Consider the following 13,861-nt stretch of genomic DNA (forward strand, 5'->3'; position numbering starts at 1 on the left):
GGTGTGGAGAAGCAAGGCTTACAGGTGAATGTCGCTGGCCTTTGGCACGCTGCTCAAGAACTGCTTATTCTGGGAGCTGGGTCCTCTTCTTATGAGACATCTCGGAATGAAGTTTCCAGCCATCTACATGGGAGAAACCTGCTTAGGGGATCCCGGGTTGTCAGGGCGACGTCAGCTCTGTCCTTTATCTGCAATACCTTGACTTTCATGCCTGGAATTCCTGCCGGGATGCCCCTTTTTGTGGCTGATATCGGGACATTGGTGTAAACCTGGCAAAATGTAACCAGTTCATACAAAGAGTCTAAATGTCCCTTAGAAAAAACAGCCGTGAGCTGCTTCTTGGCAAAAAGAAGATATATTGGTCCTGGAAAGCAAGAGCAAATTGCATTTCTGGAACAGAAACAGTTTCTTAAATGAAACGAACAATCTTGTGATGATGTGGTAGGTGGAGAGTGAGGGACAACAGCAGATCTGGGGCAGGACTGGGGTAGCAAGGTGGGCTGCAGGTCAGGAGTGAGAGGGGTTGGGAGTGCAAGGCTGGAATAGCGGGGGCTGCAGGTCAGGATTAGGCAGTAATGTCCACTGTGCCTGCCTGCTTTATGCCTAAGTGAAACCAGCGCTTGTTAGGTCCTTTCTTTATAAGTATTAAACTAATTCCAAATTTTAAAACACTAAGCGGCCAGTTAGGTGTCCAGGGGTGTTTTCCCGAGCGTTATTCCTTCTCAGAGGCGCAGTGGCTTTTGGCTGGTTTCGTCCAGCACTAAACCCACAGGCTGTTTGTAAGGAGTTGGTCAGATGCCCGCATCATCCTGTTCCACTCAGATGGAGAATGTCCTCTAGTGTCTCAACCCTCCGTTTTCCAACGCCGTACGGCAGATATTACTCGTGGGACTCCCATGACAGCAGTGTAACTCCGCTAGGCTAAACCTCTCTGAAAAATCTGCTCCAATATGTCTGTGGGGAAAATCTACCACACAGCTGACGAATAAACCAAACTGGCTTTCCCTTCTGCCCTGGATTTGCCCTTTATGTACCAGCCCCCCAGCCTACCTCCAGGCACAGGGTGCTAGACAGTGATAGAGGAAGTGTTTGCAAACCTGTAGGGATAGTGGGCAGACCTCAGTGGTGGGGCAGGGTGGGGGAATGATGATTATTCATTATTTGTATTGCTGTAGCATCTGGGAGCCCAGTCATCCACCAGAACCTCGTCCCCCTCTCTTCTCTGTTGCCTGCCATGCGCAAATCTCAAAGCCATCCCTCTTCAGTTGGTACGGTGGCTTGTTTTTGTTCTCTTTGAGCCCAGCAAAGTGGGGTGGGAGGACAGCATTTTGTCTTCACTCCAGTAATGGGAAAGGTGCTCAGATACTAATGCAATGGGCATGGCTGGGGGAGCATTTTATTTTGTAATGAAATGAACAAGGTTGTGTATTTCCCTCCGAAGGGCTTGTCTACACACAGAAGTTGTGATCTAATGTGGTGCTATCCCCTGAGTGTGGCTGTAATTACAGTGGGATAAGGATGGTTTAGACCAGTACAGCTTTTCACCATATAGGAAAGGGAATAAGCTGTTCTGGGAAGGCACCTATACACTGGTGTAAGGGATTGTTTGGGGATGTTCTCTGTTTTATGTTATACAGGAGGTCAGACTAGTTAATCCCTTCTGGCCTTGGAATCTCTGAACTGCATCCACACCAGAAGATTTGTATTGATATGACTATTCTGGAGGGAAATCTATCTGACTACTCATCTCATGAGGCCATCTGCACTACATAAGCCCTGTGTTAAAGACTAAAGGGGTGCGGAGGTGCTCGTGTTTCACCCACACATCTGAGCTCGCCCATGGTGTGCCAAAACGCCCTTATCCTAGCCTGCAGAACTCCGGGAGATCGGGGATGTAGACAGAGCTACTTCCTCCAACTTCTGCAAAATGAGTCTTACTAGTCGATAGTCAAGTGGTCAAATGAAAGAATGCAGACATCGCTGCTTCTGGAGATACTTCCTGCCAACAGTTCCTATTCTTCTGTCTTGCAAACTAGTGGTTTTTAACCTTTTCCATGCTCGGACCCATTAGGGATCTTTCTCCTTCCCCATTTAGCACTGTGGGAAGGGGGCAGGATGGTTGCAAGCCATGGGGTGGGAATCTGTGTTTCAGCCTTCAGTCTCTGTCTTCCGTACTTTCTCCTTCACTAGATGAAAACCAGGATTGTGCCATGTCTTCTGCAGGGTTCCCCAAGAGAATCCATGCAGGAACAATTCAAAGCAGGGAGTCAGTGCTCCCAGTGCCAGGTGGGAGGGTTAGCCACTGTACTCAGCAGTTCTCTACATCTCAAGGAACCATGGTGTGCTGGGTTGAGGACAGGCCTTCCTACCCCCATGTGTCTCCAGTTTTGGGGTAGCATTAAAGATTGGTCCCAGCACTGTGCTGCTCAGAGCAGAAAGGAAGCATTTTGACCTTTACTAGGAGAGGGGGAAGCAGGGTAGCCCAGTGGAAACTGTAAATGCTGGGGAGATTTGCCAGGTTCATTCTCCTCTTGTGCTGGTTTTGAGCCAGTTCAATTGAAAGCCCCTTATATTGGTCTTGTCCCTTTTTCCGTATCACATCTGTGTTCTATAGGGCAGCATGTTGCTGGCCCTTTCTGGACAAATGAGTGTCAAATTTTGCGCCCAGGTGCACTGGTGGATGGGCAGCAGAAGTGATAGGGAAAGCAGCGTGGAACAGCAAAATGCAATGTTGTGAGCTCCCCCTGCTGACTCAGCAGTGAAGTAACAAAAGTGAAGTAGGATGAAATCCACCCCAAGCTTTTGCAGGCCTCAGTTTCTACAAGTCTGTAACGGGGTGCCCGTCACGCCCCTGCATATCCAGCTCCTTGGCCCTGTTCCTCACAGACTCAGGGACACTCCAAGCTGGTGCAACTCCCGTGCTCTTTATTGGTGTCCATTTCCCACCACCAGTTTCCTACTATATACAGTTTATTTACAATGGCTTGGCCTAACACAGGCCTGGTCAACAACAGAGTAGCAGGCTCCTACCTCTCCCTTCCCTTCTGGTCTTCCCCTCCCCACTCACTTCTTCGCAGCCTTATAGCTCCTGTCTAATGAGGCTGGCAGGTGCAGTCAGTGATTAGGCAAACCTAGGCTATTTACCCAGCCCCAATCCATTTCCCCTGATTGGGGCTGGAGTGGCAGGAGCTGATTGGGGCTTCCCCAGCTGTGCCCTGCCACAAAGTCTGTCCTGCTTAGGGACAACTAAACTTCTCCCTAGATGCCCAGTTGGGAGGAGGGTGGAATCCTGTGCACATCAATGCTGCATGGGAACATTTGTATCCCCCCAGGCAGCTTTGAAAGGTGGCAATTCACTGAAATCATTGCCCTCGTGGGTGCTGTCAGCAGCCCGGACAGCAGAGTGTCATAGAGCACAGATTCCAAGGGGATGGGATGATATGGGGCAGGTGGTGATCTCAGAGCGACACTGTCCATGCTCCTCCCCACAAGTGCAGAACTTCCCTTATCAAGGGAGGCTGGATGATTGGAATTGAGCCCTGCGGTGTCACTCGGGAGCAGAATTCTGCCTTGGTGAAGGGCAAAATCGAGAGAAGAGAAAATACAGATTTCCAAACTTTCTGGGGGGAGACGGAGTTAAAGAGAAACCCAGACAAGCCTCAGATTCCCTGGAAATGCAGGCAGCCAGCGCTGTCCTTTTGACCTTGGGTATTTTTCCATTTTGCATGATGTAAGGTCCATTCTGGAGGCATGAAAGGGATTTTAGAGCAGAAGAAAAGTCTGTCCCTTTCATCTGTGTTCAAACATGCCGATATCCAGGCCAGCCACAGAGTCCCACGCGTCCCCATATGTGCCAAACACGACTGGCTCACACAGGCACTCTGATTTCAGTAGAGCAGTCAGTATTACTTGCTCTGTGCTGCTACACAGCTCTCATAGTGCTGTGGATCTGGAAGCTGGGACCCTGTTTTTCCTCCTGAGTGCCCCTGTTTATAGCTTTCCAATGGTAGCAAGGATCTGTAGAGGCCAAGGATTCGGGTGGATGGGGCGAAGATCGGACATGGGAACAAAATCCTAAATCCTTGAGGTGACAAAATCCTCCAGGAGGTGTGGTGGGACGGGCCAAGTGAGATCCCTTCAGACCTCTGCCAGTCCCTTTTGTTCGCTCTTAGCTGGAGCGATTTCGTTACACTCTTCCTGGGGCATTCCCTTGCCCGTTGCTGTTCTCTCACCTGCTAAAAGCATCATTCCATTCAAAGGAGCGCAGGTGGACAGCCAGGGGCTGGGGTCAGGGGACCTCGGGCGGTGCTCCACCCACAAAATAAACGCCATCTGCATTTGCCACCAGACTGAGATGCTGCACACAGTAGATTCCAAATACGATTGTGCTGCTCCACTGGGCCCCTCACTGGAATGGGAACATGCCCTCCAGGCTCTGCTCCTTGACTGGGGGGAGAAAAATAAGGGGGGCGTCTCCCAAACACCACCCACTCATGGCTCCCAAAGAAGACGTGGCTTGTGCAGATCTGTGGTCCTCCCTCTCCATTGACATTCCGGTGGTCATCACTGGGCAGCTGCGTTAATGCCGCGCCAAGATAGATAAGGCAGCGCACATCTCTGTGAACCATTGCTGCAAGGTCTGTGCAGACTCTGATCTCTTTGCATCTGTTACACTTGGGTCCTTTTTGTGGCGGTTTCTTTGCAGCTGTTACAGCTGGAAACTTGGTGTCGTTTTTCAGTGAAAGTCAATGTTCTGGAGAATTAGATAGCAGCTTCAGAGAGGTGCTAATGTGGTGTACTGGCCATGCAGCAGCCTGGTACAAGCCCTCTGGGATGTCCCTCTGGGATCAAAGAGGACTGTCCAACTTCAGTGATGTATTGGGCTGTAATAGGTACATAGGACAGAAGGGACCTCCTGGGTCCTGGAGTCCAGGCTCTGGCTATCCCAGGCAACTCCATCATCTAATCCCATTCATACTAGCTCTGTTTCAAACTAGCTAGGTTGCAGAATTACCCTTTGTCCCCTTTTGCGCTGACCCCTGCTTCCTCTGCACAGTGAGCTGGCAACTCACAGGTCGAATCCTGACCAGGCTACCCCCTGGGAGGGTGGAGGGATTTGATCTGTGGTCAATTCTAGGCAATGAATGCCTTGTAAGCCTTAAGTGTACTGAACTTTCCCTTAATGTTGAGACACGAGGGGCCCTCAGTTCACCCCAGTTCCATACCCTGCTCTGCACTGCACCAGGTATGTATGGGGGCGTTTACATTCTGACTAATCACTGCCCCTCCTGCTGCCGGCGTATCAGGGGTGTGGTCCACATCTGGTTGGCACAGTACACTGCCACTATTGATGCAGGTGCACATTAACAACTGTTACTGTCCATCCAGGTGGTTTGATGAGTCTTTGGAAATCTGCAATTTCCACCCGTTGCTCTTTACCGGTGGGAACATGGTTTCCTTTGTTCTCTGATCGGCAGGAGAACATAAGCAAAACACTGCTTCCCCCTCCCCATTGGGGAAAACAGAGAAAAAGACAAGACATTGACTACATGTGAAGAGAAGAAAAGATCCCCCTTCCCCACATCCCTTCCTGCTCAACCCTCGCTGTGCCAAAGAGAGCGTTATTGACAAACAAGTTAGTGCTTTGAAAGAAAAATGCCACAGCATTTTGTGAAGCTGCCTTCTTAATCAATACTCAGTGGTGGCTAAGCCTGCTTCTAGTGGATTTCAGATGCAGGCTGCTGGGGTAATAAGAGCCCTGGGATCAACTGTCTCAGAGATTATTACAGGCTGAGATGCTTGGCTGCTTTACAGTGTTTACTAAAGATTTATATTCCCTGTGTGTATATAAGGGGTTGTCTTCTCTTGTCGCTGGTTGATAATTTTTTTATGGTCTTGTACTTACAGTATCATTACTGTTTGTTTGGGGTTGGGCGCTTTTTTCCCCCCTGTTCTCCTGCAGCCAGTATGACAAACGCCAGGATGAAATGATTGGGATGAAAAAGGAGAACAGGCAAACAAACCCACAGGCTGGAAGCAGCGAGGCCTGGTCTACACGAGAAAATTAGGTCAGTTTAACTACGTAGGTCAGGGGGTGTGAAAAATCCACACTCCTGAGCGGTGTTGTAAAGCTGACTTAAGTGCCAATGCAGACGGTACTAGGTTGACAGAAGAATTCTTCCGTCAACTAGCTACCATCTCTAGGGGAGGTGGATTACCTACACTGATGGGAGAACCCCTCTTGTCAGCATAGGTAGCGTCTATACTGAAGCACTGCAGCTGTAGCATGTTAAGTGTAGACAGGCCCTAAGAGATGGGAGGCAGATGGGTGTGTCACTTCAAAGCCCCTTTCTGAAAGTATTTCAGCGCCGCCACTTTATAAAAGGGGTTAGCGTATGATCATAGGGTACGTCTACACTGGAGCTAGAGATGTAAATTCCAGCCCGAGGGGACAATGCCCATGCTAGCTCTGATCAAGCTAACGTGGTAAAAATAGCAGTGTAGTCACAGCAGCCAAAGCAGCAGTACCGGCTGATCCCATCTGAAACCCTAGATACGTACTTGGGCAGCTAGCCACTCTTGCCGCTGTGGCTACACTCTATTTTTAGTGCACCGGTTTGATCAGAGCCGTGCGGGGGTATGTCTCTTTGTGCTGGGAATAACAGCCCCGCTCCAGTGTAGGCATACCCTTACAAGGGTAACTATTCGACTCCGTACTTAGTACAGGACTGTACCCTGTAGTCTATTCTCCAGTTTCAAATGAACAAGTGATGGGGCATGGGCCGCTACCCCCCAAGAGATGATTCCACAGGCGGCTGCATCTCACTCAGTTAGGAAATGTATCAGTCTAAATTTCGTTTCAGTTAGACACTACCCTTGCACCACCCAGAAGAATTCCTCTCCCTCCAGGGGATACAGCTAAAGGTGACCTGTGAGGCAAAGAAAGAAAGAAAAGTGGTTGCACTTTACAACAGCTTCCTCAAAAGGAATTTTAATAGTTTTTTTCTGCTGACTTTTTCCATTTGAAATCTCAGGCCCTCATAGATCCCAAGGCCAAAGGGACCGTTGTGATCAGATAGTCTGACCTCCTGTATAGCATAGGCTAGAGAACTGCCCTCAAATCATTCCTGGAGCAGAGCTTTTAGAAAAACATCCAACCTGCATTTTAAAATTGTCAGGGATAAAGAATCTACCACAGTCCTTGGAAAGTTGTTCCAGTGGTTAATTACTCTCCGTGTCAAAAATGTACACCTTATTTCCAGTTTGAATTTGTCTAGCTTCATCTTCCAGCTAATGGATCATGTTATACCTTTCTCTGCTAAATTGAAGACCCCATTATTAAATATTTGTTCCCCAGGCAGATATGTACAGACTGAAATCAAGTCACCCCTTAACCTACCTTTGGTTAAGCTAATTAGATTGAGCTCCTTGAGTCTATCATTATAAGGCAGATTTCCTAATTCTTTAATCATTTTCATGGCTCTTCTCTGAACCTGCTCCAGTTTATCAACATCCTTCTTGAATTGTGCTCACTAGAACTGGACACAATCCTCACTTCTCTCCTTCTGCTGGAGGACCATGGGGAGATCCCCAGAGGACCTGGATAGAGACGCAAGGCTGCATCTGAAGTCTCTTAGTGCTGTCTGCTCAGCAGCCTTCCCAGTGAAACTTACGAACATCTGAGAGCACATCTGGTCTGCCTCATTCTCATCAGCCACCTGTGGGCAGTAAAGGGGAACTTGGGAAAGCTTTGAGCCAGTTTTGAAGGTCACCGCACAATGGTCTTGGAGAAGAGAGAGTGGATGGGATGGGGATGGGGCCCTGGGGAGAAAGCAGCATATGAAGAAGGGAGGAGAAAAGGAAAAGAGGGGAAGTAAATTGAGTTGGGGGAGATGACTGGGAAGGAAATAAGGTAACATTAAAGGGTAGGGGAAAGAACCTAGGAGAGATCTCAGGCAGTAGGTGCATGGGGGAAGAGGGTGTGAAGGAGGCATAGGGGCCTCCGATCTGTAGTGAAATGAACGGAGAAGAATGTTTTTTTCAAAGATAATGAGAGGCTCTAAAGTGAGAGCAGCAGCAATTGGTATGTAAAGGCAGCTCTTGGGTATGCATCAGCAGGTTGGCAAGAAATAATGCCATCCCAGCCCGGATCTCCCTTCACTCCTGCCTCCCTCGCGCCAGCCCAGTGAAGTTAGTTACGGTGCTGCTGCAGCAGAGCTAAACCCAAGCCTCATCAATTCGCGGGCAGATTGCTGCCATTAGCTAAGTCACCCAGGCTGAACTTGTCAAGGCACAGCCATCCCTAATGGCTTCCGCTGACGATGATGCAAATGTCTCTGTCTTCTGGGTCAGCCTTAATTCCAACTTCTTAGCAGTTCCTGGTGCCGTAAGTTTCCAGTGCGGTAATGGGAGGGAATTGGGATTGTAACAATCAACTGTCTCGATTTTAATAGGAGAGCCAGTGTTTAAATGAGTTGGCATTGGTTGCTCAGAGGTCCTGGAGGCAGTGGTGTGTAGCTTCGGCCAGGGGGATTCCACCGGGGGTGAATTTGTCCCATCCCAGAGCTGGTTGTCTTCACGTTGGTCTCTTTTGTGGTAAAGTTATCTGGCAGGGTTGGGCCTGGCGGCGCACAGCCTGACACACATAGGCACAGTATGCTTCCCCATGCTCCTGTGACAGCAGGAAACTGAGAGCAGCTTAGGATCTGTCAACGCTGTGGTTGGGAGGTGTAATTGCAATGCATGTACGTAGAACTAGACCAAAGCTCGCTCGGATAACAAGAGCAGTGACTCCGCAGGCTTGCTGCCCGGGGCCCTTGGTTACATATTCAAGCGGCCATGGTCCGTGTTGCAGTCACTTCTCCCGAATGCAGTGTAGACCTATCTTTAGTCTCTCTCCATCACAGTAACTTTGGTAGGCTCTGCGGGAAGCCAGAGCCTTCTGGAGCTGGAAGGAAGGTTCTTGTCCATGCAGAGTCATTGGGAGAGGAGGCAGGGAAAGGGCCACCACCTCTTCTGCTTTGCACAGCATCCTGAAAGCTGCCCAAGGACCCAATCCTGCCAAATGCTCAGCACTGGGACTAAAGGGCCACAGCTCCTGTTGGCTTCAAGGCTTTGCTCAGGATCAGGCCCTACCAAGCAGTGCTTTGGAAATGACGCCCTCAATGGAAGCAGGAGGCTGTTGGGGAGAACTGGAGCTGCCCCTGATGCCCAGTGCATGGGTGAACCATTGGAAGGAGGTCGCTGTTTAAATATTCAGCAGTAACCTTCATTGTCAGAGTCCTGAAGCCAGCTTATCCCTGCCCCATGGCTCCTGGACTACAAAGGCTCTCCTGTGGCATCCCTTTTCAGTGAGGCTGCATATACTCCTAGCAGGCCGAGAATCATGGGTTATAAACCCCAATCCTCTGTCCTCAGGTTGGGAACTCAGCAAGGCAAAGCAGGGCTGGGTCTTGTCACTGCGTGACTAGGAGACCTCCCGGTCGACTGTGAGGGAGGTGAATTGATAGGGGGGCCGTGCCCCAGTTAGAGTGGGACATGCCTGCGGAAGAAGGTGTGTGTGGAGCCCATTCCTAAAGCACGGAACACTGGGGTGGGGGAGCGGTGAGAGTCAAAGCGCTGTATATGTGCTTTGGTTGCTTGTCTCACAGGACAAGTTGCAGAGGAGCCAGCCCTGCTCTCTGAGCATATGAAAGTCACCGGGGTTAATCCAGGCAGAGCAGGAGAGTTTTTGCACATCTCTGTGCACTGCCCTTTCCCCGTTTTAAAGCCCTCTTGCTTGTAACTCTCACCAGGGCTCCAGTTCAGCTAGTACTTACGATCAGCAAAGCACTTAAAGACACACTTAAATTCCATTGAGTCTTAAGCATGTGCTGAAGTCCTTTGCTGGCGAGGGCTGGACTGGGGCCCGAGATAGCACCTGGCTGCCCTGTGAATTGACAACTGTGTTTCTGATTGAGACCATACGATGTCTGGGCCCACAAGGAAATGCTGTCTTGCCCAGCCTCTTAATTTTCACTGCCAGCGCGTGGCAGGGAGAGAGAAGGCAGCAGAGACATAGAGAAGTGACACTGCTGTCCTGTGGACATGAGGCGAGAAAGAAAGCAACTCATTAAAACATTTCCACCTAGAACTTGTGAGTTCCCCCTACAGAGAGAGCAAGTGGGAATGAACCTCCCCTCTTTCCTTCAGATAGGAATGAACCACTGGCTGATTGAGGGGCTGACACAGCTTACACAGAGAAGTTTTAGCCTTGACTGCAACAGGAGCTGGGTTGGGGCAAGAGACCCATCAGCTCAGTGTGACAATAAGCCTCAGCACAGAAGCGGTGGTGTCTTGCTTGCAGCTCTTGTGCAACAAAATTTGTGCATTACATGTGGACGTTGTGATTCCTTTGGTGCTCTCGCCGCCTGGCCTGGGGTAAGGGCTGCATTCCTTACTCCTGGGGGGATTCTGCGCCAAAAATTCAAAATTTTGCATATTTTGTGTGTCAAAATAATGTAATATAATATATACACCTGTTTCAATTGTTTTGGTAATTTATTTAAACTACAATGACTATACAGTTTTGCTAATCATTGTCCTGGGCCTGGCTGGGTACTTTGGGAAGTGCTTGCTTCTGATTGTCCTGACATTTTATTGACTGCTTGGTAAATGTTTTATTTGCGCTCAAAGTCTTTTTTTTAAAATGGGTAAGTAAAATAAATCCTGAGCTGTACTCTAACCCCATTGTGCCACTTTGGCACAGGAAAAAAGTGAGAGAGCACATAGCTCTTCCTAGCTGATTCCCTTACTGTCATTTATAAGGCTTTACATCACTCTGGCAATGTAGGAGCCTAAAAACTTTTACAGGTTTTATGTTGCTGGAGGAATTGACTGAGAATGGGAACAGTTAACTAACAATAGGAATATTAACAATATTACAATGCAGGCAGGCTGCTACATTTCTGCCTCAAGGACAGAGCCTGCCTCCTGCATAATAAAAAGACCTACTACTCTACCCCCGGAGAGCCACAGTAGCAAGTGAGAGGGACAGAGTCTCTCTCAGTTGTTTTTTTTTTTTTTTGGTTTGTTTGGGTTTTTTTGTTTGGTTTTTTATGGAACGCTTCACGAATATGTGTGTCATCCTTGCGCAGGGGCCATGCTAATCTTCTCTATATAGTTCCAATTTTAGTAGTTGTTGGCAGGCAGGCACGCACGCTCAACCCTACCCCCTGATGGTGATCAACCTCTCTCCCGCAGGCCCAGACCCCTCCCCAACAGTGATTTGCCTCTCTGAAACTGTTCCAGGCACGTTGGAACAGATGCACTGTGCCTGGGCTGCCAGGGAAGAGGCGTCCCGTACCCCCCACAGATTTCTTTTGCATTTTTCTGCGTGGGGGGCATAGAAATATGCGGACCTTATGAATTCTGCGCCCCCACAAGGGCGCAGAATTCTGTCAGGAGTAATTCCTAAGCAAGACAGATGCATCATCACAGGGTGAGAAGAGGAAGAGGGCAACTGGGGCTCTGCAGCTGGCTTGGATTCTCATCTTGGGTCAGCTGCATTAGAATCCGAGCATGCGTTTGCTCCAAGCAAACACTAGTATAGCACTGGCCTCGTGGGGCGAGGGGCTGCCATCTTGCCTCACCTCAGTGATCCAACTGTCAACCCTAAAATGCTTTTCCCTGTTTGGTCTCGGACTAGTTTTATTTACCCTCCTTTCCTTTCTGGGCCTTCCAACGAGAGAGTCTGCTCAGCTCCAGTAGAGTTTCTCTGCAATTCTAGAAACTTAGCGGCTTCCATTTGTTACTGTCTGCAAGTTCTGAGTCACTGCTTTTCCTGATATGCCCTAATCCTGGCCTGACTTGGAGCTCTGTCTCTGAATAGAGAGCTCAGGCTGGATTCACCCAGGTGATGAGAGGAGAAGTGTGCAGAATAAAAAAGAAGGCAGGATGCAGTAAATAACTATGCAGCCCCTCCACCCTCCCAAATCTAACCCATCAATTCTTTAGCATCCAGCTACCTGCAGCCATGGGGAATTGGAAAGACCAGTAAATCCCAAGTCTATTATTGACCTTTTATGACCTGCAGGACTCATTTAAATTCAAGATTTTTAGTTTCTAAATCTCCGATACTTAGTCCTTTAGCGACTCTCTTGGAAAAAAATTAATTCTGCTCCTTCCAGCACAGAGGTCAGGGAAGGCAACGCACATTAGCATGCTGAAAATTGAGCCCTTTCATTTGGGTGAATTGGGAGATATTTCATGCCAGCACGTTCCCATTTTTAAAGCCTCTAATATTCTTTTCATTGATATTTGATCATTGCAAATGACAGTTTTGCTCTCTAGGTGTGCCGGACCTACCAGGGCATCATGGTGGTGCTAATGGAAGCACCTACCACGACTTGGGGCAGTGCTTGGGGCTGGCCACTGGGAGGACAGTGGGCAACTCAGTCTTGGCTGTCTCTTCAAAGGCTCTTACTGATGTGAGGAAGGAAGTGAGCATCCCGTGCAATTCTACACCCTCAGCTCTACTAGGAACCAGGCGTTTCCTGTGCACCAAGTGCTATTTCTAAGGGAATTTTGATTCATTTTTGGAGGGCAGTTCCATTTGTCTGTCCCATTAGCTGTGATCTCCTCTGGTCTGTATGTGGAGGGCATGAACCTCTCTGTAGACAATGGTGAGATTTTCAAAGGGGCCTAAGGGAATTAAGTGGCTGTGTATATGTAAGTAGGTAAGTGCCAGGAGACAGTGCACAGGAATATGTAGCAGAGTCCCTGGGTTTTGCAGGAGCAATGAAGCTTGTGTATGCTGCAGATGGCTTCCCCAGGGCAGCTCTTCCCGTGGGTCTTCTGACAGTGCCTAACTCCTATGATGTGTGAATGGGATTTGGGCACCTCTGAAAATCCAAGTGTATGGGCTTTGGCTGCATGTGTTCATTGTAGTGAGGAAACACTTTGCGAAGGGAATAGCCACATCTGGCTTGGGTTAGTGTTTGCCTCCATACTATACATACAAGCAAATCAAGCCATTTACTTGGGTGAACAACAGTGGCCAAGATATTCATACCCCCAAAGTTGAACATTTCCCAGGGCATCCTTGCTCCCGGGGCAAGGAAGGAAATTCTCTTCCTTCCTGGGCTTATATTTTGTCAAGCCTCTGGGGATACAGCTGAATGACAGGTGCTTTATACATGTGTCATTTGACTGTGCTGTTTGTTAGGTATGTCCCAGAGCAATCCAGAGATGTTCGTATTAGCCTCAACCTTTTGTCTGTGTGTTTGCCTCTTTCTGGCACAGGCTGGCTCTGTTTACACCGGAAAGCAAGAGGTGTTAGGGTGTATTTTCATGATGTATCTGGAGTGCAACCTGTGTGCAGCCCCCCAGGAGTAGAGGAATCTGGCCTGAATTACTGTGCCTCCTGGAATGGACTCTGGGTGCTGTCCCAGGCAAGGGAAAAACCTAACCTGGATTTCTGTCTTTCTTATATGGGCTCTGGGTAGAGTGCCACCGTGGGGGAGACTGGAACTGGATTCCTAGAGTACCCTTGATGGGCTCCAACTATAGCCATTGTGTGGAGGAAACCTGAACTGGATTTCTGTGCCACCTGGATTGGGCTCTGGCGGGTGCAGTCTCTGGGGTCCTGTGTCCCTGAGTTCTGCGGTTTCTTTTTTAATTCTCCCTGCTCTTGTTCCTTTCTACCCTGTGCTGAGGGCCGTCCTTAGGATTTATGGGGCCGTATGCAGTATTATTAAACTGGTGCCCCTATGCCTGACTTGCTCTTAGCAACACAAACATAAGCTTACGTGATTTGATAACTCGCCACATGCACTTTATTAAAAACTGTTTAATTGTGCCACCTTCACCCCTAACCCCTGCA

The 13,861-nt window shown here is 48.9% G+C and overlaps 1 protein-coding gene and 1 non-coding gene across 3 annotated transcripts in view; one reads left to right on the top strand and one right to left on the bottom strand.

Annotated features, from left to right (window-relative positions):
• The window catches only part of CACNA2D2 (calcium voltage-gated channel auxiliary subunit alpha2delta 2), a 598,846-nt gene that overhangs the window by 310,985 nt on the left and 274,000 nt on the right, over positions 1 to 13,861 (top strand). The window lies entirely within an intron of this gene.
• Positions 11,091 to 11,194, bottom strand: LOC141991765 (U6 spliceosomal RNA). The gene has a single exon (XR_012640454.1). It is a non-coding gene; the product is annotated as a U6 spliceosomal RNA (small nuclear RNA).

This window comes from Natator depressus, chromosome 7 (assembly GCF_965152275.1).
Source record: "Natator depressus isolate rNatDep1 chromosome 7, rNatDep2.hap1, whole genome shotgun sequence".
NCBI classification, from domain to species: Eukaryota; Metazoa; Chordata; order Testudines; family Cheloniidae; genus Natator; species Natator depressus.